We start from the raw sequence: 27,771 nt of genomic DNA, 5'->3' as shown, positions 1-27,771 counted from the left end.
AGCGGCTGAGTGAATCCAGCTTGCTGCCCGGGGTCCCCCAGGCTGGTGACAGCTGCCCAGGGCGGGGAGCGAAACAGCTCCAGGGTGGGCTCCCCGCTCCTGAGAATGAAACGCCGCTGGTTTCCTCTTCTCGGCTATTTACGGCTCTTCTGCTCTCCCCGCTCTCTCCGGCCTTTGCTTTCCTTTGGCCCTGGTCTCTGGTTCTTTCTTCCTCTCCAGTTCCCACCTCGGACCTCACGGCTGGCACTGGCCCTCCGCATAGCAATGAGATTGATTGACCCCTGTGACCCCAGCCGGGGAAAGGGCTTCTGCCAGGTCTCAGAGGTCACTAAGATGCTGACCATCAGTGGTTGCCACGGCGATGCCGCCATTCCCCTGAGGGGGCCTGTCCAGGAGTGTGGAGGGGCTGGTCAACATGTCAGGCCAGTGCATTAGTGGGGCCCCCAGGAGTGGGCTAAATTCCGGGCCCCAGCCCAGAATCCAAATGGGTCAGATGAAATTCATCCCCTGCTCCCACCCCCCACGCGACTAACCTCCACCAGGAGAGAGCAAGAGAGGCTGGGGGGAGACCAGAGAAAGGCAGGGAGAGAGGAAGCAGAGAAAGGAGAGAGACACAGAGAATTCGAATCTGCACAAAGCCGGCCCTTGTAAATGTGTGTAGAGTGAATGACAGCCCTGTGAAGCCACCAGCTCCAGCTGCCATTAGCCACCAGCCCCTGCATGAAGGGACACCAGTCGCTGGCTGCACGGGCACTGTGGGAAGGGCACCATGCTGGGCCATTGGAGACCTGGCATCTGTGAGTGAGCGGGGGGTGGCAAGTCATTGACCTTTGATCTTTTCTAGCCCCTTTGCAAACATTCATTCCCACCCACCCCCATCCCGCCCCTGGATGAGGGTCACGGCGCTGTCCCTATTGTATTGATGGAAAAACTGAGGCACAGAGCAATGAAATGTCTCCCCCACTCCTCACCCAAAGCAATAAAACCCTGTGTTAACTACCAAGCCTGTTATTTCGAAATAACAGGCCGCTGATTTTTAAATCTGCATTCCTGCTTTCCTCAGGAAACAACGCTAATTTCAAAATAGTTATTCCGAAATAACGGTAGTGTGGACGCTCCGGTGCAGCTATTTCAAAATAACGACTCCCCAGAGTCATTCAAACTACTTACTCCTCAGAGCATCCTGGAGCTGTAAGTCAAGGTACCGCGTCCACATTAACAAAGCCTGCCTCCAACTAATTCCGAGGCTTTCCCCATAGTGAGGACATGCTCTTTTGATTTTGTTAGTTCAGGAGTTTTTAAATCAATATTAGTTATTGCGAAATCGATTCCTAGTGTAGACACACTCTCTGAGAGGTGGAGAGCCAAGTTTTTAGTACCCATTCTCTATTGTGACACCTGGTTCAGACAGCCTAACGTTCTTTGGAGGAAAAAACAGCAAGCAAATGGTCTGGTAGCACTTTACAGACCAGTGGTCACCAACCTTTCGGGGCTACCGGGCGTCTGGGGGCAGGGCCGCTCACGTGCCGGGCATCCGGGGGCGGGGCCCCACACGCACCACGCGCCCAGGGCCAGCCCCACACATGTGCTGCGTGCCGGGGGCGGGGTCGGCCCAGACGATTCGGTGGGTGCACATAAATGCCCTGGTGGGCGCCATGGCGCCCACGGGCACCACGTTGGGGACCACTGTGATAGACTAACAAAACATGAAGATGGCATCATGAGCTTTTGTGGGCACAGCCAACTTCTTCAGATGACTGGAATTATGACTAGGGGATAAGAAAACTCGAAATAAATAGGAGAAGGGAACGGGGGGGGGGGGAGAGAAAGATGTTCTATTGCCCACCCCCCTACCTCTATACATAATGTATCAGGAGACAGGGTGCTAAACCTGAGCAGATAAAGATCAAAGTCAGATAGATTGCTGGGGGTCGCCCTTCTAAAGCTGCTGCTGCCTGCTGAAGGAATCGTACCTCTGGTAGGCGTCAGCATTTCTCACAGGCACAAAAAGGCCTCCCACAATGGCCCCATGAAGCCAGATTTCAGTCACGGCCAGCTGGGCCCTTCCGCTGAGCAGGAGTCCCACACACTGGGCTGATACAAATCAAACTCACTCTCCCTGTCCCTATCCCCGTCCAAGGTGTCTCACACACCCAGAGCTTTGCTGGTGCCCGTCAGTCCCGGCCCTCAGACTCCTACAGTCCCAGTCTTGCCCCCTTCCCCACATTCCCATTTCTTCCAATGCCCCTCAATCGTGACACCAAGGCCCCCCGGAGCTCATACCCACAACTCTGCCAATGCCCCTTGGTCTCAATCCTTTGCTGCCCCAGATTTTCCTGCCCTAGCCTCCCCTAGTTCTGGGCTCCCACAGGCAGCCCCTTGAATCTGAACTGCTGCACCCCTGGCTATTCAAATCCTGCACCTCTCTCCCCTGTGGCCCCTCCTGCCGATCAATGGGGACCAATTCCCAAGGGACCCAGCCGAGACCACCCCGCCCTTGTGTCACTGCTGCACAGTGCCACATCTGAGCCGAGCAGACCAGCTCCTGGGCCCCAAGCCTGCCGAGATGGCGCGAAAGCCTGCGCTGCCATTTGGAAGCGCCCCTCCCTTCCCACCAGGAGAAGAAGGGTGCAAGTGAGTCTTTCCCCCTGTTCATTCGTGGGTCAGTGCAGCAGGATTCACCCTCACTAAGGCCTGGATCGATCCCTGTCTCCTGGTGCTAACAAGCCCCATCACCACATTTCCGCCTGGCTCCCCCACGCTCCAGCCTCCTCCTCTCGCCGGACTCTTTTCTTTCTTAAACGCTTTGCAAACATCTGGTGCCCTAGTTTCCCCCCTTTGACCTTTCCGCCTGACCTCCCGCCGCAGCCTTCCCATTTGAGCCTCCCCCGGGTAGGAAAGAAGATGTTTGGAGTGAGATCATTAGGATCCACCTATTCACTGGCGCCTGGCCGCCACGAGCCACTCGCTGCTGCGGGCAGAGCTGGGCTCAGCAGGGGACTCATTCAGCACCAGGGGGCCTGCAGGCCCAGCCTCTCCCTCTGACTATGGGGCAGCTCCCAGCTACTCCAGTCCCAGCCTCACCCAGCAGGGGGTGCTGGAGTGACCACTGGGCATCTCCCATCTAGTCCACTTACCTCAACCCCACACTGGCTAACCCTGGCTTCACCAGCCCTGGATCTCCAGGAGGGGAGTTAGGCTGATCAAAGCCGGCTGGGGAGAAGCCGGGTCTCCATAAAGCAAGGCGCAGAGCGCTATCTGAAAAAGATCAGGGCGGGAGCAGATGTTTCATCTTGTGGGGATAAGGACTGAGAGCCAGGTCTAGAGGGGTCTGGGGAGCCATGCTCTGACAGGAAAGCGGGAACCAACTTTGTGGAGCCTGGAGAAGGAGGGTGGGGAGCCCAGGATGGAAGCCCTGGAAGCTGAGGGAGGAACCACCCCTTGGGTGGGGTGAATCGGGGTGACTGCTCTGGGCCTCAGGCTTAGGGGTGTGCAGTGCTTCAGGGGGCCCATGGGCCAGTGTGATGAGTTGGCACAGTCAGTCCCGGAAGATGAGTCCATCCCTTCTGTAGGGTCAGCCATCTTGCTGGCAGTTAGCAGAGAGCACCCGGCTCAGCCACCGTGGCATGGGCCCGCAGGAGGGGGAGGGGAAGTGAGGGTTATGGCCACAAATGGCTCCGTCGGCCGCTGCCCACACGACCCGTTCCACAGACACGTCGCAAGCTGGCGTCCCGGAGCGCTCCCGCAGCTCTGCCTGTCCACGCCCGGCTGCAGCATGAGGGGTGGGGCCGCGCTGTGCATGGAGGGGCTGCACAGGGAGCAGGGGGAGGGAGAGCTGGGGCTCTGGGTCAGGTGACAGCCTGGGTGGAAATGGTCCCCACTGGAGCCCGTTAGCCTGAGCCGGGGGGCAGCCGGGGACTCCGGAGCCTCCACGGGACAGGAGAACATGCCTGGCCTGTGGGATAAAGAGCTGCAGGCCGAGCCATGTGCTCCAGAGCCCGTGACTTCACGATCCCAAGCCGGGGCGGGGGTGGGGTCCAACTAGCCTAAAACTCCTCAGGAGCAAAGAGGCTCCTACGACTCAGCCTGCATCACAGTGACAGTCTGGGCTAGTGCAGCAGGCCTCATGGCTCCTGAGCCGGCTTGGACCCGGGCACCACCAGAGTCCTGAGCCCGAGGACAGGGCAGCAGCCATGACCCATCCAGATCCCAGGACGGGGGGAGTGGGAGAGATCTGCCTGTGCCCTGCAGGGAGCATCCCGGTTCCTGCACCAGCAGAGCTAGCCAGGCACTGGGGCAGAGCTAAGGGGTCATGCAAGCTTGGTCATAGCAGCTGGGCGGGGGGGGGGTGATCATTCCTGCCCCACGCAGGCTGGGAAAGATACCTAGAGAAAGGGGGCTGGGAGGGATAGAGGTGGCTGGGCAGAGGGGGAGCAAGCTGGAAGGGGGGGGGAACCCTCCAGTCCTAGGGAGCAGGTGCAGGCCTATTTCTGGGGGCCCACTGCCCCCTAGTGGGTGAGCTGTGCATTGGCACGTTCCCTGCCCAGCTTCTGCTCTCTGACCCCTTTGCTCCTGGTGAGCCCCCCCCCTCGCCCCATGCTCCTGCCCCTCAACTGCCTGCCCATGGCTGGCGCCCAAGCAGCAACCCCAGGGTGGGCGGGGCGTGCGGGAGAGCAATCCTGGGCACAGGCAATTCCATCCAGGCCAGGGTGAGTGTTGGGGTCAGCGGCCTGGTTGAAGCTGCCTGGCTGAAGGCATAGCCTCCGGACAGGGCCCAGCTCCCTGCACCCAGCAGCCCCTCCCCAGCCCATGGAGACTGGGAGCCACTGGGCTCCAGTTCTCAGCTTCTGCTCCCAGCGCTGCCCCTGAGCTCTGGTTCCTGGTGTCTGCTCCCAGCACTGACCAGGGTCATCTGACCTCCTGCCAAACTTTCTCCTGCTCCAACCACTAGGCATGAATGCCCACATGCCAGTCTCCAACACCCCCAAGTGCTTGGCCCAATGCCCTGCCCAGAGCTCAGCTCTCACCACCCGGGGCCAGTGTGATGGGCCCTTTGTGGGACTCTGGTCCAGCTAAAGGGGTCCCTGCTTCCACCCCACACACCAGCCAGTTCCCACTGTGGGTGCCTTTGGGCTGGGTGGACCCAGGGTTTGAGCAAAGGAGCCCCAGGCAGAATCCAGCAGCAGACCCAGGGAGCTGGCAGCAGCATGAGCCTCCGGCTCCCAGCCTGTCACAAACCAGGAATAATGCCATTTCCCTCCTAGCTGCACCACTCTCTGCTCCCTTCCAGCCGCAGCTGCATTGGGCCCCGCTCGGCAAGTGAGCACCCACAAGGGATGACAGGAAAACTGATGAGACCAGCTTGGTCCCAGCAAAATGCCCCGATCAAGCCCCAGGGCTGCGTTAAGATCGTGTTAAGAAAAGCAAGTCGGGAAACCAGCGAGCCAAAATGGGTGTGCTGGAAACGAGGCCTAAGTTGTGGATAAATTAACAAGGGGCTGGGCTGTTCCATCCCCCTCCCTTGTGGGGCCCTCAAAGAATGAGACTTTGGGGAGAAAAACTGACGGGGAGAAAGGGGTTTGACCTTCCCCATCCTGGCTGCTATCCCTTCCATTGCCTGGGACCCTAGACCTTCCTTGGCCTGAGATGCATCCTAACTGGGCCAGGCCAGAGGGAGGCATCCAGACCATACCTCCAGTAACTTGGGCTGAACTTGCAACCCTGCTGTGACCAGAAAGAGGTAAATAAAAGTAATGCCCTAAACCAGCAATGGGCAACCTAGGTTAGCGAGTAGGCTGCATGGGTGGCCTTCCTTTGTCTCAGTGGGCCACACGATTGTCATAAGAAGATGGTCTTCTGGAATAGGGGAGTTGTGCTAACTTTAGTCATGCCCCCTTCCTTCTGTGCTGGCTGCAGACCTGCGTGGCTGGGGAACAGCAGCTGCTGGCCAGGAACCCAGCTTTGAAGGCAGCGTTGCCCCCAGCAGCCGCTCTGAAGTAAGCTTGGTATGGTATCACCAGCCTTATTTCTGTACTATTGCTGGTGGCAGTGCTGCCTTCGGAGCTGGGGGGCATAGTATGGGGGGGAAGGGTGTTCTTCACTGGTGGGGTGGGATCATCACTGTCAAAAATATTTTCCAAGCAAAAGCTCTCGGAGAACCCCTGTTGGAAAAGCTCTCTCCAGCTCCAGGCAACCTGGGATGGCATTAAAACGAACCTCTTAAACTGTACTGTTCAAAGGCATCCCCTGCTTTCCCTTTTCTGTATTCCTAGCAAAAGGTTGGTGGGGTGGGAGGGGGCGTTTGTCCCCACTGAGCAGGCGAACCTCAGTAGAGCCGTTTAATGATGCACCGTTTCAGGGTCACGTTAACACCTTGCAGTGAGGAGGTGGGGAGTCACTGGTGCTGATAGATGCATTGGGGTGGGGCATTTCCCCCAGAGCTCTCAGCCTTCCCCAGGGGAGCTCTCCTAGACAGGCAGGTGCAGAGGGGTGGGAGTTCTTCAGCAAACCCCATCCCTGGAGAACAGGCTGTGACGTCGCATTGGGGGTCCCCCATCTCCTGCACCCCAAAATGGCACAAACAGACTCCACCAGCCAGTGGAATTGAGGGCGGTTTATTGCTCCTCCAGGATACAGCATAGCACAGATGTAATCTGGTTACAGGAACTGGGGCTAAGAGGCCTCAGTGCTCCCCTTGAGATAGGGGAGTCCCAGCCCCCCTCCCCAGCTCCTTCTCCCCTGCTTTCGAGACAGGAACTAACTCTACTTCTCCCAGCCCTGCCCCCAGCCAGGGCAGCAATCCCCCTCCCTTTGTTTCTCCCCATGGGGGGTAGGCTGGTTCAACCGGTATGGTACCTTTGCATAATAAGGTTTTCCCTGATGGGTCTTGCTCCAGACAGCAGAGGTCACCACAGCCCAGCAAGTACCCCCACTACGGCAGAGGTCACCACAGCCCAGCAAGTACCCCCACTACGTCACACAGGCCAAGCCCACAGCCCAGGGGGCAGGAGGTTCTTTCAGCGGTTATCCTTGGCCTGCACTTGTTAGCAACGTAAGAACTGCCCCCGGATCAGATGCAGGGTGAGTACGGCTAGTACCAGCTGGTGATAGCGGCTAGTACCAGCTGTGCTAGATGCAGCATAATGTAGTGTGGGGTTGCTGTGTACTGTTGAGCAGCTGCTGCGTTCCACCCCAGCAGTGGCTGCTTTTCAGTCATGGGATCTGTGATTCCTAGATACACATCATATCTAGGAGTCCTCGGGTTGCGATCTGACTAGCTGTTACCCTTTGACCCCTGTTACTTCTTTAATAAGAAATATTGGCAGGGAACACAAATTCTGCTCAAGCCATGTGTAAGGAGCTGTGACAGGGTGTCTTCTCCCAGCCCTGGGAAAGGGCTGGAGCCGGTGGAACCAGCAGCTGTGGCAGATATTAGCCAATTAGGGCCCAGCTGAGGCTCTAAATGAATAAAGGCTCCTGAAAGTGAGGAGAAACATGGACTCACTCTTGCTCCAACTGTAGAGCAGGAGGGATCTGGCTGCTCGGGAAACTAGAGGCTTCCTGACACAGGGAAGGGGGTTCTGCAGGGGTTTTGGGACTGGTTCTGTTCAATATCTTCATCATTGATTTGGCTATTGGCATAGAGAGTGCACTTATTGGCTGTGTCTAGACTGGCAAGTTTTTCCGGAAAATCATCTGCTTTTGTGGAAAAACTTGCCAGCTGTCTACACTGGCCGTTTGAATTTCCGGAAAAGCACTGATGATCTCATGTAAAACCATCAGTGCTTTTCCAGAAAAACTATGCTGCTCCCATTTGGGCAAAAGTCTTTTTCCGAAAAACTTTTGTGCAAAAGGGCCAGTGTAGACAGCATAGTAATGTTTTCCGCAAAAAAGCCCCGATGGTGAAAAAGGTGATCGGGGCTTTTTTGCAGAAAACCGCGTCTAGATTGGCCACAGATGCTTTTCCGCAAAAAGTGCTTTTCCAAAAATGCTTTTAACGGAAAACTTTTCTGTTAAAAGCATTTTCAGAAATTCATGCCGGTGTAGACGTAGCCATTAAGTTTGGGCTGATACCAAGCTGGGAGGGGTTGCAAGTGCTTTGGAGGATAGCGTCATAATTCAAAATGATCTGGAGAAATGGTCTGAGGTAAAAAGGATGAAGTTTAATAAGGACAACTACAAAGTGCTCCAATTAGGAAGGAACAATCAGTTTCACACATACAGAATGGGAAGTGATTGTCTAGGAAGGAGTACCACAGTAAGAGATCTAGGGGGCATAGTGGACCACAAGCTAATTATGGATGTGTCTAGATTACATCCCTTTTTTGGTTAAAAAAAAAAAAAAGGGGGGGGGGGCTTTTTTTTTAAAAAAAAAATGGCAGTTTAGATGGGGATCTTTTGAAAATAAAACCCTTTTTCGAAAGATCCTGTATGCCTCAAAAAATGAGGTTTACAGGATCTTTCAAAAAAAGGTTTTATTTTCGAAAGATCCCCGTCTAAACTGAGATTTTGGGGGAGGGGGTGAGTTCGAAAAAGCTCTGTTTCGAAAAAAAGCAGCAGCTGCCATTATGTAAATAAAGTACAGGAAATTCAAATCCCAGCTTCATTTGCAATATTGACGTGCCTAGTTTACATCCCGTCACTGAAAAAGGGATGTAGTCTAGACACACCCTATGAGTCAATAGTGTGACACCACTGCAAAAAAAGCAAATGTGATTCTAGGCTGCATTAACAGGAATGTTGTGAGCAAGACACGAGAAGTCGTTCTTCCGCTCGACTCTGTACTGATTACGTCTCAGTTGGAGCATTGTGTCTAGTTCTGGGCACTGCATTTCAAAAAAGATAGAGAGAAATTGGAGAAGGGCCAGAGAAGAGCCACAAAAATGACTAAAGGTCTAGAAAACATGAGCTATGAGGAAAACTTGTTTCTTTTAGAAAAGGGCTTGTTCAGTGTAGAAAAGACTGAGAGGGGACATGAATGGCAGCAGTTTTCAAGTATCTAAAAGGGTGTTACAAGGAGGAGGGCCTCTGATAATAGGACAAGAAGCAATGGGCTTAAATTGCAGCAAGGGAGGTTTCGATTGGACATTAAAAAAAACTTCCTGTCAGTGTTGTTAAACACTGGAACAAATTGCCTAGGGAGGTTGTGGAATCTCCATCACTGGAGATATTTAAGAGCAGGTTGGGTAGACACCTGTCAGGGATGATCTGGGCAGTGCTTGGTCCTTCCATGATGACCTCTCAAGGTCCCTTCCAGTTCTAGTATTTTATGATTCTATGAAAGGCAGGCAGAGCTGGGGAAGCTCTGGCCAGGCAAGCTCCCAGGCTGCAGAGCCTGAGGCAACGTCTGAGGCAGGAGGGCTGGGACAGGTAAAAGGCAGCAGATCCACTGAGGAGTGGCCATTTCAGACTGCAGCTTGGCCCTGTGGCAGCGGCTAGATGAAGACTGGCAGTGGGTCACTGAGGCAAGATCGGTATATGAGTTTGGGGGTTCCCAGAGAGGGAGGACCCCAGAGTGTGGGGCCCTGAGGCAGTGAAGTACCAAGCAAGGAGGATGCCGTGGTCTGAGCGGGACGTGGTGGAGGAAAAACAGGTAACAGTGGGCGTGACACCAGGCAGAAGGGAGCGGTCCAGAGCCGAAAAGCTTCTTCCCAGAGTGTCCAGTGCTCATGGCGGTGAGTCGTGCCATGTTACGGGAGCACACTGGCCCTCAGCAGTGATTAGATGTGGTCGGTCCAGCCGGCAGCGCCCCTGCACAAGTGATCAGAGGCTGTGAATGGAGCCTCCCGGGGGAGGGGTTCATGAGGATACTGAGGGCAGAAGAGGAGCAAGGGGGAGAAAAATTGGCTATAGGGGGGACAACCTTCACCATCCTGGCTGCTAACCCTAGACCTTCATCCTCTTGAGATCTGTCCTAGCCAGGCCAGAGGGAAGCACCCAGATTCCTTCACAAGGAGAAGGAGCCGTGGGTGAGAGGCCTGCTGGCATCCCTGTCCAGCAGCCAAGCGCTGTCCCGGTGCCATCCTTTCCTTTCCCCTGGGGGAGCATCCCCTGGTGCTAGCCGGCTGTCATGCTACAGAGAGACAGTCCCGGTAGCCCAGCCTGGCCGACAGGCCCATCACCCCAAGATCCCAGCACTGGGGGACATAATGGAATCAGAGTGGAGGGGATTGGGAGGCAGGGGAGGACTGGTTCTGTGACCACATGGGCAACTGTGGGGGATTCCCAGCTGGAGGAGACGTGCCCACGCTGCTTGGCATGGAGCAGGCGGGCTAGACGTGGAAGGTAGCTCCAGGCGCACCTGGGGCTGGAGGGACTTGCCATCTGAGGACGTGTCCAGCTGAGACCAGCCAGCCAGTCCTGCCGCTCGCACTGCCATGGCTACGCTGCATGGTGAGTGTGCTAACTCAATGAGAGCCAGGGACGGCGCGTTGGGGGTTCCCCGTCTCCTGCACCCCGAAATGGCACAAACAGACTGCACCAGCCAGTGGAATTGAGGGTGGTTTATTGCTCCTCCAGCACAGCGCAGCACAGATGTAATCTGGTTACAGGAACTGGGCTAGGATGCCTCAGGCCCCCTTGAGATGGGGGAGACTGGGCCCCTAAACTCCAGCCCCTTCCCCTAGGCTCTCCTCCATGCCCTCCGACAGCCAGCAACCAACTCACTAACTTCCAGCCCTGCCCCCCAGCCAGGGCAGCATCCACCTTCCTTTGTTCCTCTCCATGGGGGGTGTCTGGCCACTGGTTCAACAAGTTTGGCATTACCTCTGCCTAGTGAGGTTTTCCCTGCTGGGTCTTGCTCCAGACAGCAGGGGTCACCACAGCCCAGTAAGTACCCCCACTACGTCACAGGCTGTGTCTAGACTGGCAAGTTTTTCCGCAAAATCAGCCGCTTTTCCGGAAAAACTTGCCAGCTGTCTACACTGGCTGCTTGAATTTCCGCAAAAGCACTGACGATCTCATGTAAGATTGTCAGTGCTTTTCCGGAAATACTACGCTGCTCCCGTTCAGGCAAAAGTCTTTTTCCAAAAGACTTTTGCGCAAAAGGGCCAGTGTAGACAGCACAGTACTGTTTTCCGCAAAAAAGCCCCGATCACGAAAATGGCCATCGGGGCTTTTTTGCGGAAAACCCCGTCTAGATTGGCCATGGACGCTTTTCCACAAAAAATGCTTTTGCAGAAAAGCATCCTGCCAATCTAGACGCGCTTTTCCGAAAATGCTTTTAACGGAAAACTTTTCCGTTAAAAGCATTTTCGGAAAATCATGCCAGTGTAGACGTAGCCAGGATGTTTCATCAAGCCATGTAGACCGACCCTGCAAGTCCCAGAGCCGCCAGCCCGTACGGGGAAGCACAGCCACTGGCCCATATGGCCAGCTCTACACGGCAATGAAAGACCCATCAGCTGACTCGTGGTCACACTTGGGCTGGGGATGGAACTGGGGCACTGGGCCTACCCCTCTGCGGGGTCCCAGAGCTCAGACTCCAGTCCGGGCAGTTTCACAGCCCTGGCAGCTACCCCGGGCGTTTAATCGCCCTGTAGAGGTAGCCAGAACAACTTGCCGGGGGAGGGGGGGGGGCAAGTTGGCAGGATGCCATTCCCAAACAGAGCCACCAGGTGGTGCAACAGGCCCGGTTGCAGCTGATGACGCCCCGATTCAGGGCTGACCCATCTCTTCTCACCCCCACCCCGCCCCCGATGTTCCCTGGGCCAAGCGACTAAGCCAGACCCCCAGCTCTCGTCAAACCCTTTCCCATCACCGGGAAAGGGACCTTCCCCACCAGAGTCTCTGCCCAGCTCCCAACCCATAAACCCAGCAGCATGGCTGGCATGGCCCGGTCAGCTCAGAGGCCCAGGCTGGACGGCCCCTGGAGGCTGAATTGCCCCCCTCTTAGGCTGGGCATCAGGATGGGGAGCAGCCAGCAGGAAGCTCGACCATCATGGGACCCTAGAAATGTCAGGCTGGAAGGCACAGAGAGGCCCCTGTGCTGAGCCAGGACCGAGGAACTCGACACCCTCCCCGACAGGTGTCTGTCCAGCCTCTTCTTAAACACCTCCAGTGACGGGAACACCGCAGCCTCCCTGGGAAGCCTGTTCGGGAGCTTCATGAGCCTCCGCGTTAGAGAGTTTCTCCTAATTTCTAACCTTGCTGCCGAGTGAGCCCCTCACGTCTTGCCCTGCCTTCTGCGGACATCCGGAAGACGCCGACAAACCAACTGGAGAAAGTCCAGCAGAGGGCAGCGGAAATGATGAGGGGGCCGGGGAACATGAATTATGAGAGGCTGAGGGAACTGGGTTTATTTAATCTGCAGAAGAGAAGAGCGAGGGGGGATTTGAGAGCAGCCTTCAACTACCTGAGGGGGGTTCCAAAGAGGCTGGAGAGAGGCTGTTCTCAGTGGTGACAGATGGCAGAACAAGGAGCAATGGGCTCAAGTTGCAGTGGGGGAGGTCTAGGTTGGAGATTGGGGGAAACTATTTCCCTAGGCGGGTGGGGAAGCACTGGGATGGGATCCCTAGGGGTTTCAAAGACCAGCCCTGACAAAGCCCTGGCTGGGATGTTTGATTGGTGCTGGTCCTGCTTTGGGCAGGGGGCTGGACTCGATGCCCCCTGAGGTCTCCTCCCACCCAATCTCCTATGATTCTATGAATAAATCACTTTCCCCTTAACATATTTGAAGGGTGGTATCAGGTCCCCCCTCAGTCGTCGTCTCTCCAGACTAATCATGCCCAGCTCTTTACCCCTTCCTCACAGCCTCTAAATCTCTGTCGCCCTTCTCCGGACTCACCCCAGCTTGGGCACAGCTTGTCTAACGTGTGACCCCACAAGTGGCTCTAGCACCCCAGGCTGCCCAAACACCATTGCCCTCCCCACCTCGTTCACGCACTGGATAGCGAGCGTGAGGGGTCACGTGACCTAAGGGTCACAGGGCCAGTTGGTTGAAGGGAGCAGCATTGAATTAGCCAGCCTGCGGGAGTGAGCGTACAGCCAAGAGCTGGAGACGTGCAGGTCGGCAGGCTGCCCAGAGCTCACAGCTGGATTGTAATGTGCTCAGAATCAGCACCCCGGGGCCCAATTTGCAACAGAGCTCAGCCTCCAAGGGGCCCCCTGGGGGAACAAGCTCTTTGGAGAACCTGGACCCTAGAGGCCCCTCGTTTAGATCTCTGCACCCGCACCGGAGCCAATGGGCCTGATCCTGTTTCCCCGGGGGAAGGGGAGGTAAATCTGGAGCCAGGGCGTTGATCTCCATGGAACTGCGGCAGAAGTGAGCCAAGGGTGCAGCCTTGCCTGAAAGCTGGGGGAACATTCCGCTGGGACAGGTGATCTGATTCGGGTGCTGCCTTCAACCCAGCACTGGGACGGCGCCTTCTCTGTCGTTAACCCTTGATCTGGTATTGCTCCAGTCCATGCTGCCCCTGGTCCTGGCCAGGAGTGAGGCAGAATTAACCTGTCTGCAGGATACTGGCTCTGGCCAGAGTTCCTCTCCGGGGGAGGAGGGGCTGGAAAGCCAGGACAAGTTACAAGGAAGAATCCAGACTTTGAGGAGCTTATTTGAACTGAAGCCTGGAGGCTGATTCTGCTGCATTTCCCCCCGGTGTAAGTCAGGAGTAACTGCGGTGAAACGTCAGGAATTGCCACTGATCTCCAGGGCTAGTGAGTAACTGGTTGAGCCAGGCGAATAGCACCAGCTAATCGAGTCCTTGGGAACGCTGGAGCAAAGGCATCTAGGCCCGGCCCCCTCCTGCTAGTGGCCCAGAGTGGGAATCACTTGCCAGGCCTCCCTGCCTTGCATCTCCACGGGGGCAGTTCCAGGGCAGAGTGGGTGTAAGCGCTCTAGCGACTCCAGCAGCATGTCACACCCCGTCGTGCACTCCCCGTGCACCCAGGCACATGCCTGCGCGTGGGACCAGGTGATGGAGAATCAACCTCACCCATGTAGCGGGAGATCGGCGTGTGTCCTCCCTCCCCCCACAAAGAGGTGTGGATTGCAGGTACCCTGGGAACTGCCTGCTGCATCTTGACTCCTGCACTGTTGCTGCCCAGCAGCTTGCCCTTCCCTCTCGCCCAGCCAGCACTGATGTCAGCACGCGGTGCCCGGCTCAGTCGCTGCTCTTGTTGACGCCTGGGGCTGCCGTCCTGGGGCTGTGGAGGGTGAGCTAGGGTTTATGATTTGCAAGCCCTCAGTTCCATCTCCCACGCCGGGACCGGGTGCTCTCAGAGCCGCAGTCGGCTCTCAGCAGGGCTGGCAGAAATCCAGATTCACGCCCCTGGTGTTGACTCCAGACTCATGCCGGGGTCCCCGAGAGCAGGACAGGCTCTCTTGGGAAGCCCAGAAGGGACGCCCGAGCACTGCTGCTCCGGCACATTCCTGGAACAGCGGTGGAATCCAGGGAGCACAAGCGACGGGTTGCTCTGAGATCCAGTGTCAGCGATGGGCAGAAGGCAGCTGGCGTGCTGGTCCCCCAGAGACAGGGGCTACAGTCCGCCTGCTGCTGCCTGTCTCGGACGCCGGCCGGGTGGAAGTTGATTCAGCACCGCTGGAGGCATGGAGCTGGAGCGGGAGCATCACGCAGGCATCTCTCTCGGACGCTGCAAGGAACACGCCTCTGGCTGCGCCACACCTTGGCACCCATGCAGGGGGAGTGCCGGCCCCAAAGCCTTACACAGAGGAGGGGGCCTGAGAGAAGTTTTCATGTCACCAGCCTTGCCCCTGGATGTGGCTGCAATGCCCTGATGACCGCAGGGGAGCTGCTCCCGCTGGTGTAGCTAACAACCTGTGATCACCAACCCAGTGGGCATCCCCTGCACCCAAACAGCCTGCCACCCAAAACAAGCTCTCCGGGGTCTGTTTTCAAGGGCAGCGAGGTCTAGTGGTTCTAGCATGGGGCTGGGGACAAGGCACTGCTGAGTTCTGACATACGTCAACACTGCTGGTTTTGCCGGCCGTGAGTATGCAAATTAGCATATTGCCATGCCTCGTTTGCATAATTTATGCGCACCGTTTTTGTGGAGGAGAAGCGGAAAGTAGTGTGGACAGGGGGGTTTTGTGCAAAATCCCTGTTTTCCGCAAGATCCTTATGCCCCTCTCGGAGGCAAAACCGGCAGTGTAGACAAAGCCACACTGATTCCATGGCTGGCCTCAGGCGAGGGACTCCCCTGCACCGCCCTCGGCCTGGCTTTCCCCATTTATATGCCCTGCAGGTGGGCACAGTGATCCTGGGGCTGCGCCTTTCGGGACGGAGTGTCTGGGCCAGGCGCTGTGACGCTCTCGTGCTGATTGGCCAGCTGAACCTGGGCAGAATACACCAGATCTCGAGCGAGCGCCTTGAGCGCTGAGTGGCCCCTGACCCCCACAAGAGGCCATCTATGGGCGGGCGGGGGCTCCCAGACAGAGCCGGCCCGTGTGCAGCCGTTACCCTGGTGCAGTATGGGTGCAGGGGCTGGTCCGGAGCTTCAGCTGTGCAGCAGAAAGAAGAGCAGCAGAGGGGCTGCTCTGTCTCTAGTCCGTGGCATCATGTCCTTACTGCAGCTCCACTTGGCCTAGGGGGAGGCCAGGCACAGGAGAGAGCAGAGGCTCCCCCAGGGCCATCTCTGCTGGCCCCCAGTGTCTGTCCGCAGGCCCCTTGCTGGGCCCTGGGGCTCAGACCCTGGCTGATTGTTCAGGGTGGGAGTCCCAGCACACCAGCCCCCATGCTCTGCCCCTGGGGGGAGCGCTAAGCAGCCCAGCTCCACACCTTTCCTCCAGTCGTGTGCGATGGCTTTCACCCCCTCCTCCCCTCTGCCCTGCCAGCTGAGCACGTGCCCTGGGCAGCCCTGGCTGGCTTTGGGCCCCCTTGAGAGTGCCGGGTGGGCGTCCCTCATTCCCGATGCGGCTGGGATGTCAGCCCCAAAGTGTTACGCGGGGTAGGGAGCTGGGACGACGCAAGGACACCCCAGTGACACCGATGGCAAGGAGCCTCTGGCAGAACCAAGGCTGTGAGCACCCAGGACACCCGCTCCTCTCTGCAGAGCCGGACTAGCCACGCCGGGGCCTCGTGATGCCCACTGACCTGCTGCTTATGAGGGACAAGAGAGGTCCGTCCCACCGGGCGGGATTGTACAGAGCTGGGGATTAATGCCAAGGTGCAAAGCCCTTCGTGAGTTACCCGCCCCTGCCCCGTGTCACACGAGGGATCCGGGATGCTGCCGGGGGGCTCGGTGGGGCTCCGAATGGGGCAGGGCACCACCACACACTGGCACTGCCAAGGGGGAGAGCGAGAAGGAGAAAATGGCAAGCAAAGCGACAGCGCTAGCAGGGCTCCTACGCCTTTAAAATAATGCAGCAAAATTAGCAGCTCTGCAGTCATTAATATGCAAAAATGCAAATCAGGAGGTAATTAAGCTGCAGCCCTCCGGAGGATATTTCCATCATAATGAATTCTATTGTCAGGGAAAGAGCAGCCAGGCGGATTTATGTTGCTTCCATGAATATAAAGTATGAACATCAAAGGCTTGTCCTTCCTGCCTGTTCTAACCAAGCTGCCCGGGCAGGGGCACAAGGCAATGCCACCCCAGTTCCTCCAGACCCCCAGCCTGGGCTGCCCCCAGTAAGACAAAATGAGAGCCACACCCCTCCCGCAGGGGAGAAAATATTCTCTCTGCCCCCTCCCTCCTCCCCGCCCCGCCCGCAGCCCCGCATCCCCACCAGCAAACCCGGACAAACAGACGCTGCCGTTCTCCGAGCCGAACCTCCCAGAACGAAACCAAGATGGAGGCATGGGATTGCCGGGTGGGGGGAAGGGGCGTAAGTCCGGGTGTGTCTGTGCCGGAGGAGGGAAGCTCCGGAGCAGCCTCCCCGCAGAAGCAGTGCGGGGTAAATAACCTGGCTTGTCTGAAGCTGGGGGCTTGAGACACGTCTGACCGGGGTTCTCCTGCACTCGCTGGGCCCAGCGCTGGAGCCCTGCCAGCCCTGCCCTCCAAGTGTTTCAGGGTGTGTGGGGGGGGCATTCTTGGGGTGTGCCCATGTCAAGAGCATGTGGTGTGGGTGTACCCGGGTTTGGGGGGGGCAAGCTAGGTCTGAGGGGGGCCTGTGACGGGCTGGAGGTCCAACCGGAGGATCACAACGGGCCCTGCTGTGACGTCTACGAGTCTACGTCTGCTGAGTCGCACCGAGCACCCATGAGCCGGGGGGAGACAGGGCCCTGCTCCCCACAGCTGGATTCGCCATGCTCAGTGAGCCCCACGCCGACGGTCCCAGGCCCCCCCGGCTGCCCCTCCCCCCCCACACCACTCAAGTCGCTTCCCCACATACACGTGGGAGCCAACCCTGGCTCACTGGAAGGTGCCCTCCGTGGCCTGCTTCAGCCACGGCCCAGCCCCGCGAGCCATGCCGGGCGCCACTCTGCTGCGGGGGTGTTCCGGGACGGTGCTGAGGGCAGCTCATGGGCTCCAGCCCCATTCCCAGGGTTTCCCAGCCGTGGCAGTGGGGGGGACAGGTCGGGAATCGTGGCCGGACGGGAGGGTGGAAGAGCCCTCGGCCTCCTTCCCAGAGGCCAAGACACAGCCTCCCAGAGGCCAAGACACTTGGTCTGCCCCTCCCCCCACGGGACTCCAGTCCCGTGGCTTTGCTGCCCGTGGCTGTCTCTGACCAGCTCACCCCCCAGTAGGGCTGCCAGATGGTTTCAACAAAAATACTGGACACACTTGACATGACATCACATCCGACATCCCATCTGATCTAGAACCCACCGGACGGCTCTATTGTCTCACTTTGTTTCCCGAACAGAGAGCTCCAATACTGGACTGTGGACACCTGGCGACCCTACCCCCGTGTGCGAGTGACAGTGAGGGGCCAGTTCACCACAGGGCCCAGGGCCCGAAAGCTCCTGGTTATTTCTCCGGCCCGTTGGGCTGAGTAACACACTGTGTTTCTGTCGCAGAGCCCCCAAACGGCCCTCTGGGGATAGCATCATCTTTGCATCCCACCAGGGCGGGGGAGCCATCAGCACGCCTGGGACGCCTCTCCCACTGCTAGCCCCAGCTCCGCACACAGGGTAACAGTCTACTGCCGCAGCCGGCTAAGGGGCGGACTCTTGGCGCTCCAGTGGTTCAGTGTCTACTTGGGTGCTGGGTTCAAGCTCTGTTAACGATCCCTAACGAGAAGGCCGTCATGCCCCAGGCACATTCTATGGCGCCGAGGCCCCGGTTTCCAAAGGGGCAGGCCGCTTGCGCCACAGAAGGCAAATGCTGAACCGGCTGCCGCCAGAGGTCTGCTAGCTCAGTCTGAGCATCCTGGGTTTAATCCATGCAGCTGGATAGAGATGGATGAAGGTTTCGGGGGGCCCTGCCTCCTCCCCACTCCTTTCCCCTCCTGCCTGTGGCCCCACCAATGGCCCCATGGGCCTCCCCTATCCCCCCCAGCACTGCAGCCCTACAACCTGGTTGCTCCTTCCTCTCCCCACAGCCCCAAGCTCCCCCTGTCCCGAGTGCCCCAGGGCTGCAGCAGGGAGTGAGGGTGCCCCACCCCTGGGCACAGTCCCCATTGGCCCAGGAGCTAATCCATCACTGACACTGGAGGTTACGTTCCCATTGACTGGATCCGAGCGTGTGGCCTATCAGGGGCGTTGCTTTCTCTCTCTCTCTCTCTCTCCCTGAGGGGTTCTGGACCCCCTCCAGCGGCAGCTCCCTGCCCTACCAGGCTACCCCCCCACCCCCCTCCCCCACCCCACAGGAGTCAGATCTGCCGTGCATGCCCCCAGGTTTCCCCTCGCTGGAGAAGGGCTTGCTCACAAACTCCAGAACCGTGTCACCGCGCCCTGCCACGGCCCCGCGGCTGCCTCTCTCCTTCTCACCACTCGGCGACAGGATCAAGCCATTGAGATACGCACCTTGCGCTTCCATGTCAGCGCCTAGTGCGCGGAGCCCTGCAGACGAGCCACGGTCCCTGTGCCGCCGGACGCTGTGCTGATCTCGCCAGCGCAGGTTGGGTGGCCTGCTGTAAAACCAGGCAAATGGCCAGAACAGTCGATATCTGCCGAGGAGTCCAGGAGTGACAGCAGGTGGGGGCCCCGGCGTGCGGCTCTGGCAAGATCTGGCTGAGATGTGGCAAAAGCCAGCAGGGAGCTATTGAAAGAGCTGGCGAGGGGGGGGGGTGAGTTGCAATAGGACCAGACCTGTAAGAAATTGTACGTTTCTTTCACCGCTTCCTAGGACTAAAATCTCCCCTTATCCCCAGGATGATGGGGTGCCCTAGGCGAGGGGTTTCAAACTTTTTTTTCTCATGACCCAGTTAAAAATTGTTGCTGCCATGACCCAGCGTAATATGACTGGAGTGGGGGCCCTGGGGTGGGGCTTTGGGATATAGGGGGGGCTCTGACTTTGGGGGCAGCTCCAGGCTGGGGCAGGAGGGGCTTACCTTGAGCAGTTCCTGGGCAGCAGGAGGGGCTAAGGCAGCTTCCTGCCTCTCCTGGCACCACAGACCAGGCTGTGCCCCAGAAGCAGCCTGCAGCAGGTTCCCAGTCCTTGGGAGTGCGGAGTTAGTGCCTGGGGCATGGGTAGTGCATGGAGCCCTGTGTGCCGGGCCTGCTGCCTGTCGCTTCTGGGGCACAACGCAGCCTGTAGTGCCAGGGCAGGCAGCCTTAGCATCCCCCTGGTCACCCTGCAGCAGTGAGACCCAGGGCCTGACATTCCACCACCCAGGACTGGGCCACGACCCCTAGTTTGCAAACCACTGACCGTGTGCTGTGTATGGGCTCTGGCTGTCCCCAGTCCCAGCCCCGGCTCAGCACTGGTCCAGACACATTCCCGACCCCATGCCCCAGCCGCCTCCTTGGCTCAACACCCAGCCCTCTCTCACCAAGCGGCAGCGAGCCGCCCTTTCCGGCTGGAGGACCAAGACCACATCTGGACAGCGGCGCTATTCCGGATACCGGAAGTACCCCGAAAGAGCCATTCGCGTCTTTAAATGCGCCCGTTATTTCCCAGTAGATTTCGAAATAACGGGCGCGCTGTTCCATTATGGGAATGGCGCTTTATTTCAAAATGTGGCCTTGTAGACGGTGCCCAATTTCGAAATAAGCTATTTTGAAATTAGATTGAACTAAGATACGCAATGTGCGTCGCTCAACTTGCGTCTCTGATTTCGACCTAGGGGTGCAGTGTGGGTGCACCCTCAGAGGGTGTGTCTACACAGCAGGGCTAGAGCCAACATAAGCAAGGCAGCTTGAGCTACGTCAATTGCGCAGCTTAGGTCGAAATCGCTTATTTCAGCTTTTGGGGCTGTCCACACTGCAGGAAGTCCGAGGTAGAGCGCCCTTCCTCCGACTGCCCTTCCCCCTCGTACAATGAGGGTTACAGGAGTCGGAGTAAGAACTCCTCCAGCTCGCCAGTATTTCGACATTATGTAGTGTAGATGCGGTCTATGTTATTCCAGATTAACACTGCTGTGTAGACGGACCCAGACGGAGCAGCCAGTAGCTGGAGAGAAGGCACATTCCTCTTAAAAGTTCCGCTCCCCTCCTGCTGGCTGCCCACAGCCTGCTGCTCCTCCGGAGTCCTCCAGCCTGCATCTCCCTTCCGGCCACGCTCCTGGTTGCCAACGCTCCCACACCGGACGTCACGGGAGTAAATGGCATCTGGTCCAGCAAAGCTGGCCATCCCGTGCCCCCCGGGGGGGTACCAGTGCAGGGCTGCGTTGGTGGAGAACCACTGCCCTAGAGCATGGCGGTGCGAGGGGTCTGCAGCCACATGTATCGCGTCCGTGAGTGCTGAAAATAGCCCTGGTTTTTCTGCCCTCAGGGCGTGGGCCCCCTGGCCTCAGACCTTCAGCGTCATCAGCGGAGACGCGAGCTCCAGCAGCTGGCTTCCCGGCTTCTCGTTTCATTCAGGGAAGCCCGGCTGCAGCAGAAAACAAACCGAAACCCACCCAAAATGAAATGGTTGGCCCGGTGCCACCCTGCAGCTGCCGTCTCCTGTCGGAGCCTGGCATTTTTCAAATGTCAGGCGGAGCAGTGTGGGGCCGCAAAACACCCCAGCTCTGGGGGCCATGGAGAATCGCCGGTGGGGGGCAGCGGCGGGGCGGGCAGGGGTGCGGCGGGGGGAGGGGATGCCGCCAGTCCTGCAGCTGTCATTGTCACAACTGAGGCGAAGGTGGCAGGACGGGGGGGGGGGGGGGCTGGTTTTGAGCTGGCTCCGTCTCAGCGCCTCTGTGGTCGGGCCATAGGAGAGAAAAAAAAGAAGCAGGAAAGAAGGGCCCAGAGGAGCAGCAGCTGCTGCCAGCCGGGAGGTTTCCTTTAAAGCCGCAAAGCTCACACTCGTTCTGCAGACCCCCACCCCGGCCAAGGGGAACGCCCGGGTGTGGCTGGGGTGGAGTGGGGATCTGGGGCTAGACCCCCCCTTTCTGCCTGAAGTGTGGCCCGAAAGGCTTGTGGCCACAATTCAACGGGCTGCTCAAAGCCCCCGTCACCCCTGTGCACGAGAGAAGCCTGCGTGGGAAACTCTCCCAGCCGGGCAGGCGGAGAGCTGGGACCTCGGTGTCCATGTGGATCTGCACTCCCTGTGCCCGGGAAAGCCCCGCGCCAACGGGGCACCATCGACAAGCCCCATGGGGATGGAGCAGGCAGCCCGGGGCATCAGGGCCAGGGTGGGTGAGTCACATGGTACCCAGCGATGCCAGTCATGGGTCTCACCGCGCTTTGCCACAGCGAGCCCCATGGCACAGGCAGGGGAAGCCACTTGCTGCCCAGCTGGGCCAGGAGCCGGGTCTGCCAGTTCCCAGCCCACTGCCCTCACCCTGGCTGACACCCCCAGGAGGAGCCAGATGGGTGGGAATGTTGCGCTCGGCCAGACTCCCATCCGTCTGCTCCCCTGGCAGGCGCTGGCTGAGTCTAACACCAACCGTTCCCAGACCTCAAGGCCCTGAGTCCCAGAGGGCACAGTGGTCTGAGAGCCTCACTGGCAGCATCAGGCGCTCGGGTGCCCATCTCTCCCCACGGGGAGGAGCACAGAGCCGTGGGTGGCCCAGCAGCCTGCACTGGCCAGAGAAGCGGCCCAGAGATCCATGGTGCTGGCACAGCGGTTCCCCTACCATGTCTGGGGGCCTCAAGCAAGAAGATACAACAGCCATAGGGGTGCACCCATCACCAGAGCACTTATCCAGCCCCCATGACTGAAGCATCCAAACACCTCTCTGGCTTGAATGTATTTAGCTTCCCCACCCTCCGTGAGCCTTTCTATCCCTGTTTTACAGATGGGGAACTGAGGCACAGCCATGCTAAATGACATGCCCAAGGTCACATGGGAGATCTGTGGCAAAGCAAAGAACTGAGCCTAGGTCTCAGCTAATGCCCTAACCACTTGGCCACACTTCCTGCCGGCAAATGGTATCTGGAAGGCCAGAGAACTGTGGATGTTCCTGTCCCTCTCTAGCCTGGGGATCTGAATCTTGCTAAAAAAACCAAGGTTGGTATTTGAGTATAAGGGATTCTGGGAGCAGTAATGGACTCTCGCCTGCTTATGAGGACCAGACACTGAGGAGAAAGGAGGAGACACCAGCTCACAATCTGCAACTGTGGGTTTCATGTCCGTGGTTTTCTGTGCACTATGCTGCCTGGACATTGGGAAGCCTGGGTGTGTTGGGGCGGGGTTGTCGTGTGTAACTTGCTCATGTGTGTGCAAATGTATTTGTGGCTGTGGATGGCCTGAGCTTTGCGGCTGGCATGTGTGTGTGTGTGTGTGTGTGTGTGTGTGTGTGTGTGAGAGTGTGTGTGTGTGTGTGTGTCTGTGTGTGTGTGTGTCTGTGTGTCTGTGTGTGAGTGTATGTGTGTGAGTGTGTGTCTGTCTGTGTGTGAGTGTGTGTGTGTGTGTGTGAGTGTGTGTCTGTGTGTGAGTGTGTGTCTGTCTGTGTGTGAGTGTGTGTGTGTGTGTGTGTGTGTGTGTGTGTGTGTGTGACTGTGGGGTGCGGGCGCGCGCAGGGTTCCCGATGGCATGGTGTGGTTCTGGATCCAGGGCTTAGTGCACTTTTGGTTGTGTGTGTGTGTCACACAAACCCAGCACCCTTGCCATCACTGCGTTCGCAGCCGTGTGCGCACACTGAGCGGGCACACTCAGTGCCCCGTGCCAGGGCCCAGCTGCAGACCGTGGAACGTGGTATCGCCAAGCATCCACCCCCGCGTCCACCCCCCCCAACCCCCCCCATTCCTCTGCAATCGGTGAGGGGGAGCCAGCGGCACCTTGAACGTTATTTCACGTGTCCCATCATTCCTGAGCCACGCCCCAGAGGGGGCTCAGGGGAGTTGAGGCTGGTGGGTCGCAAGCGAATCACAGAATCCCGCCCACGCTGCTGCCTGCGGTCTGATCTGCTTTCCATTGGGAGGCCATCGCCCCCCTGCCCCGTCGCTGAACAGGGCAACATTCCTGCTCCCCCATCACCCAGGCAGAGCTACTCCTAGGGCAAGTGATCCCATACTGGGCCGCTCACCCAGCGCTTTGCCCCCTGCTCCGACCAGCTGGCGTGCGGATCGCCTTCCACCGCCCCCGCTGCAGGGATAGGGCAGGAGCCAGACAGGACCCAGCTCTTAGCCGGCTGGGTGCTCGCTGGCCACGTGGCACTGCCAAAGGAAACACGTCAGGTCGGGGGCTTTGAACAAGCCTTTGCCCTCTCCCGCCCCTCTTTGGACCCAGGGCTGCTAGGGCCCCAGGAAGTCAAGACTTCTGTTATTTCTCACTGAATTTGCCACTTCCCCAAATGCTGGTTATTGGGCAGCACCATACACCTCCTAGTCCATACTTCTGTAGCAGGGGTCTCCAGCCTTTTAAAGTATGAGATCACTTTTTGAATTTGAGTGCAATCCAGGATCCACCTCAAACCCTCGCTCCATCTTTCCTCCCTCCCCGATCCTTCCTTCCTTCATCAGGTGGGGCAGAGGGTTGGGGCACAGGCTTTGGTTTTGGGCAACGGGATTTAGAGCATGAGAAGGGCTCTGAGCTGAGCCTGGGGCAGGAGTTGGGGTGCAGAAGGGGGTTCAGGCTCTGTAAGGGAGTTTGGGTCTAGGGGGCTCAGAGCTAGGGCAGGGGCTTGGGGTGCAGGAAGGGGTACATGACTGGGACAGGGATTCAGGATGCAGGCTCCAGCTGGACACTGCTTACCACAGGTGGCTCCTGGGTGGGGGTGCTGTGGGACTAAGGCAGGTTCCCCCCTGTCCTGGCCCTGGCCCACTCTCAAAAGAAGCCAGCAAACTCCTTCCATCCCAAGCACTGTTGTGCCCCCCACCCCACTCCGTGGCGATAGAATAACAGTAGAACTGCTCCAAGGCAAAGAGCAGGGGGTGCACAGCAGTGAGGGAAGGGGCAGCTGAAGTGCTGCACTTGCTAGCCTCTTGGCCAAACCAGTCAAGATCATCTGTCAGAGGCTCCAAGATCTACCAGTAGATCCTGATCTCCAGTTGGTGAGCACTGCTCTATCGGCTCTAAAAGATTCCAGGGTGGAGGAGCACCCGAGGGAGGGTTAGAGTAAAGATGCAGCCACTCTCCGTCCTGCTCCACACTTACTGGGTGATTTTCACACTGGCTGGGTGCCTCAGTTTCCCTGTCTCTCAAAGCTGTTGCAACAATTAACGTTTGCGCGACACTCACCTACTGCAGTGACAAGTGCCACACAGATGCCTACCAGTAATTAAGGACTCTCAGATCCCAATCCTGGCCCTGACACAGAGGCAACAGGCAAATCCCTGACCTAGTTTGGGCCTCAGTTTCCCCATCTTAGAAGTAGAGACAAGTCTAGCTGCATAGGGCAATGTGGAGAGATAAAGAGTGAGCCAACCACGGTGATTTTCTCTGCAGGGTGTCTTGCTGGAGTGCAGCAGGTTCAAATCAAACCAGCTACTCCATATGGGGAAATGAAAGCAAGGAGACTAGCTTGCCCAGGAACACACTGGGAGTCAACGGCAGAGCTGAAGGTAGGGCCCAGATCTGGCGCGTGTGCTGTAAATGCAAGACCCCTCTAAGCTCAGGGTGCATGAGGGCTGTGACATCCAGGGAGGGGCAGTCGCCTAAGAATGGCCAGACCAATGGTCCATCTAGCTCAGCATCCAGTCTCTGGTAGCGGTCAGTGCCTGGTGCTTCAGAGGCAACGAACAACACGGGGGCAATTATTGGCTGATCCATCCTCTGTCATCCAGTGTCAGCTTCCAGCAGTCAGAGGCCGAGAAATACTCAACGCATGGAGCTGCTTCTCTGGCTGTTTGGCTACTAGCCATTGATGAACCATCCCTCCATAGACTGAGCTAATTCTTTCTTTAACCCATTTATGTTTTTCCCCTTCACAGCATCCCCTGGCAAGGAGTTCCACAGGTTGACTGCACAGTGTGTGAAGAATACACCATTCAGAAGCGTACATCCCAGTGTATTTGGAGTCACACCAGTGGGGAGGAGGTCACGGTCAAGCAAGTGGGAACAGGTCCGTGGTGGGGGTCACACAAGTGGAGGTGGGCCCGTGCCATTCCCACAAGTACCACAATGTCCAAAATCAGTGCCCCCCTCTTTTTCCTCCCCCTGCCTCCTGGGGCTTCTCTGAAGCCAGCTCCCAGACCGACAGAGGGGCTTCCATTTCTGGACAGGTCATGCACAAGGTCCAGGCAGAGGGGGCAGGCCCCCTCTTATGGACACGTGCCCACGTAGGCCACAGGGCTAAGGCCTGCCCTTCAGGGGCGCACAAGACCTGTCCAGGCAATGCTGGGACCTCTGGGGGCTGCGAGGCCAGAGGCTTGGGGAATGTCTACTCTGTGAAGAGAAACCCACAGCCCCGAATCTCTGAGACTGTGAGACTTGCTGCCTCGGGTCTTTCTTTCGAGCGGGGCCTCGGTCTGCAGCCCTCCCCCTGAGCCGAATGAATGGGCTAGTGCGAGGTTCTGAACCGTGGCTGGAAGGCAGGGCACATGGGGGGCTGGTGGAGCAAGGAAACACCTGATCCCCCAGAGCTCAGGGGTCTCCTGTAGCAGGAGTGGCTAGTCTCCAGCACCCGGCAGCACCTGCTCCAAAGCCCTCGGCAGCCCGTTCGTCTTCCAGAGGACAAGCCCCGCACAGCCCAGCGAGGAAGCCTGGAGGGAGCCAGCCAGGCCGAGCCGGGAGCAGAGGCCCATGAGGCAGGCGTCTGGCTGTGAAGCGGCAGCAGTGGGCGGTTGGGAGAGGAGAGCCCCTGTTTACATACGGTGACTTGCAGATCCTCCCCCCTCCCTCCTGACAGCTCCTCTCTGAGGTTTGAGGTGACATCCTGCCTGCTGCAGTGCGCTCGTAAAACCGGGCCTGGGCCTCCGGGCGCAGGTAAGGGAAACCGCAGAGGCAGCAGCAGCTGAGGCAGCGGGTCTGGGGGGTGCACAGCCACGCGGAGAACCGCGCCTTCTACCCCAGGCTGCTCAAGAAAGCACATCAACCGGGGGCCTGCAGAAAAACAGGAGCCTGTGGCTTCTCTGTGGGACAGGGAGAAAGCTCTGGGCTGTGGTCATGGTGTGAGGCCAGGAGCTAGGAATCCAGGGTTCTGCTCCTGGTTCTGCCACTGGGCAAGTCACATCCGCTCCCCTGTGCCTCAGTTTCCTACCTGCCCCCCTCATGGGGAGGGGGAGCATCACTCGTGTTCTAGACCTACAGGATCCCCAAGCTGCCCCTCTTGGTAACACGTCAGCGCTCCTGGTTATAAACTGCAGCTCCTACCACCCACTGTACCTCTTCCCCTGCCCCTAACAGAGCCAGTCTGGGCTCAGCTAAGCAACCGTGCCTACCAGGGCTTTTGGCACAGACACATCCATCTTGTTTACCCCCCTCCAGTGGGCATTGCCCTGCGCAGAAGGAAAGCCCCCGGCTCCAGAAAGAGATTTTATGGTGCCTCCACATACTGCAACCTTGAAAGCTGGCGTGAGGAAAGGCCATGCCTGGGAGATGCCAAGGCAGCTAGCCGATAAGCACATTGCTGCTCCTTATGTTTTCCTCCTCCTTGGCTCTTGCACAGAATCACCGCCCCTTTCTCACCTCACTGGTCACGGTAATACATTTTTCGAAACATGAGACAACTGGCTGCGTAGTCTTTCCTCTACTCTTTCCCAGGAACCGGCTGTCTGCAAGCAACCTCTGAAAGAAACTGAGATATCTGTGTTAACCCATAATGCCTGCAGGTGCCGAATGCTGAGACCTCATTCCGTCTGTCTGGAAGTACCACCCCCTGGAGGCGGTACTTCCTGGATTCTGGCACAGGCATAGCGGGTGTATCTCCAGGACTGCTGGAATCATGTGCTGTTACTTAGCACCCCAGCAGGGGAAGCCAAAATGTTCAGCACATGGTGAGAGCTGAGCATGTCTCAGGATGTAGAGTTGAGCTGAGTTTTCAAGTGGCTACCAAGCAACACTGAGGTCAGCATGAGCTGGGGCTCTGTGTGAAGCTGGTGAAAACTCTTTCTCCGGTTTACAGACGCATGCAAGTGTTTGCTTCTTTCATTTCAGGCAATGTTGTCCCCCTCAAATCTTTGGAATTTGATAAATTGGCTCCCCCCCTCCCCCCAGCTTCCCCAGGAAAAACAAGCCGATTTCAAGCATGTGAAATATCAGAGTTCGAATTTCAAAGCCGCCTTTTGCTCATTTACACTGACAAATGGGGCCCTTTTCCCAGGGAAAAGTTAATGGAATGCGGCAATTTTTTTTTTCAGCAAATGACACTTTTCGAGTTGTAACAGATCCCGCGGGGTGGAGGGGGAAGATGCCATTTCATCTCGTTTCCCCGTGAGGTGTGACTATTTTGCACAGCTCTAGCGA

The sequence above is a fragment of the Pelodiscus sinensis genome, chromosome 32, assembly GCF_052426305.1.
Source record: "Pelodiscus sinensis isolate ZL-2025 chromosome 32, ASM5242630v1, whole genome shotgun sequence".
In the NCBI taxonomy this organism is placed as follows: domain Eukaryota; kingdom Metazoa; phylum Chordata; order Testudines; family Trionychidae; genus Pelodiscus; species Pelodiscus sinensis.
This window is presented reverse-complemented; position numbering follows the sequence as displayed.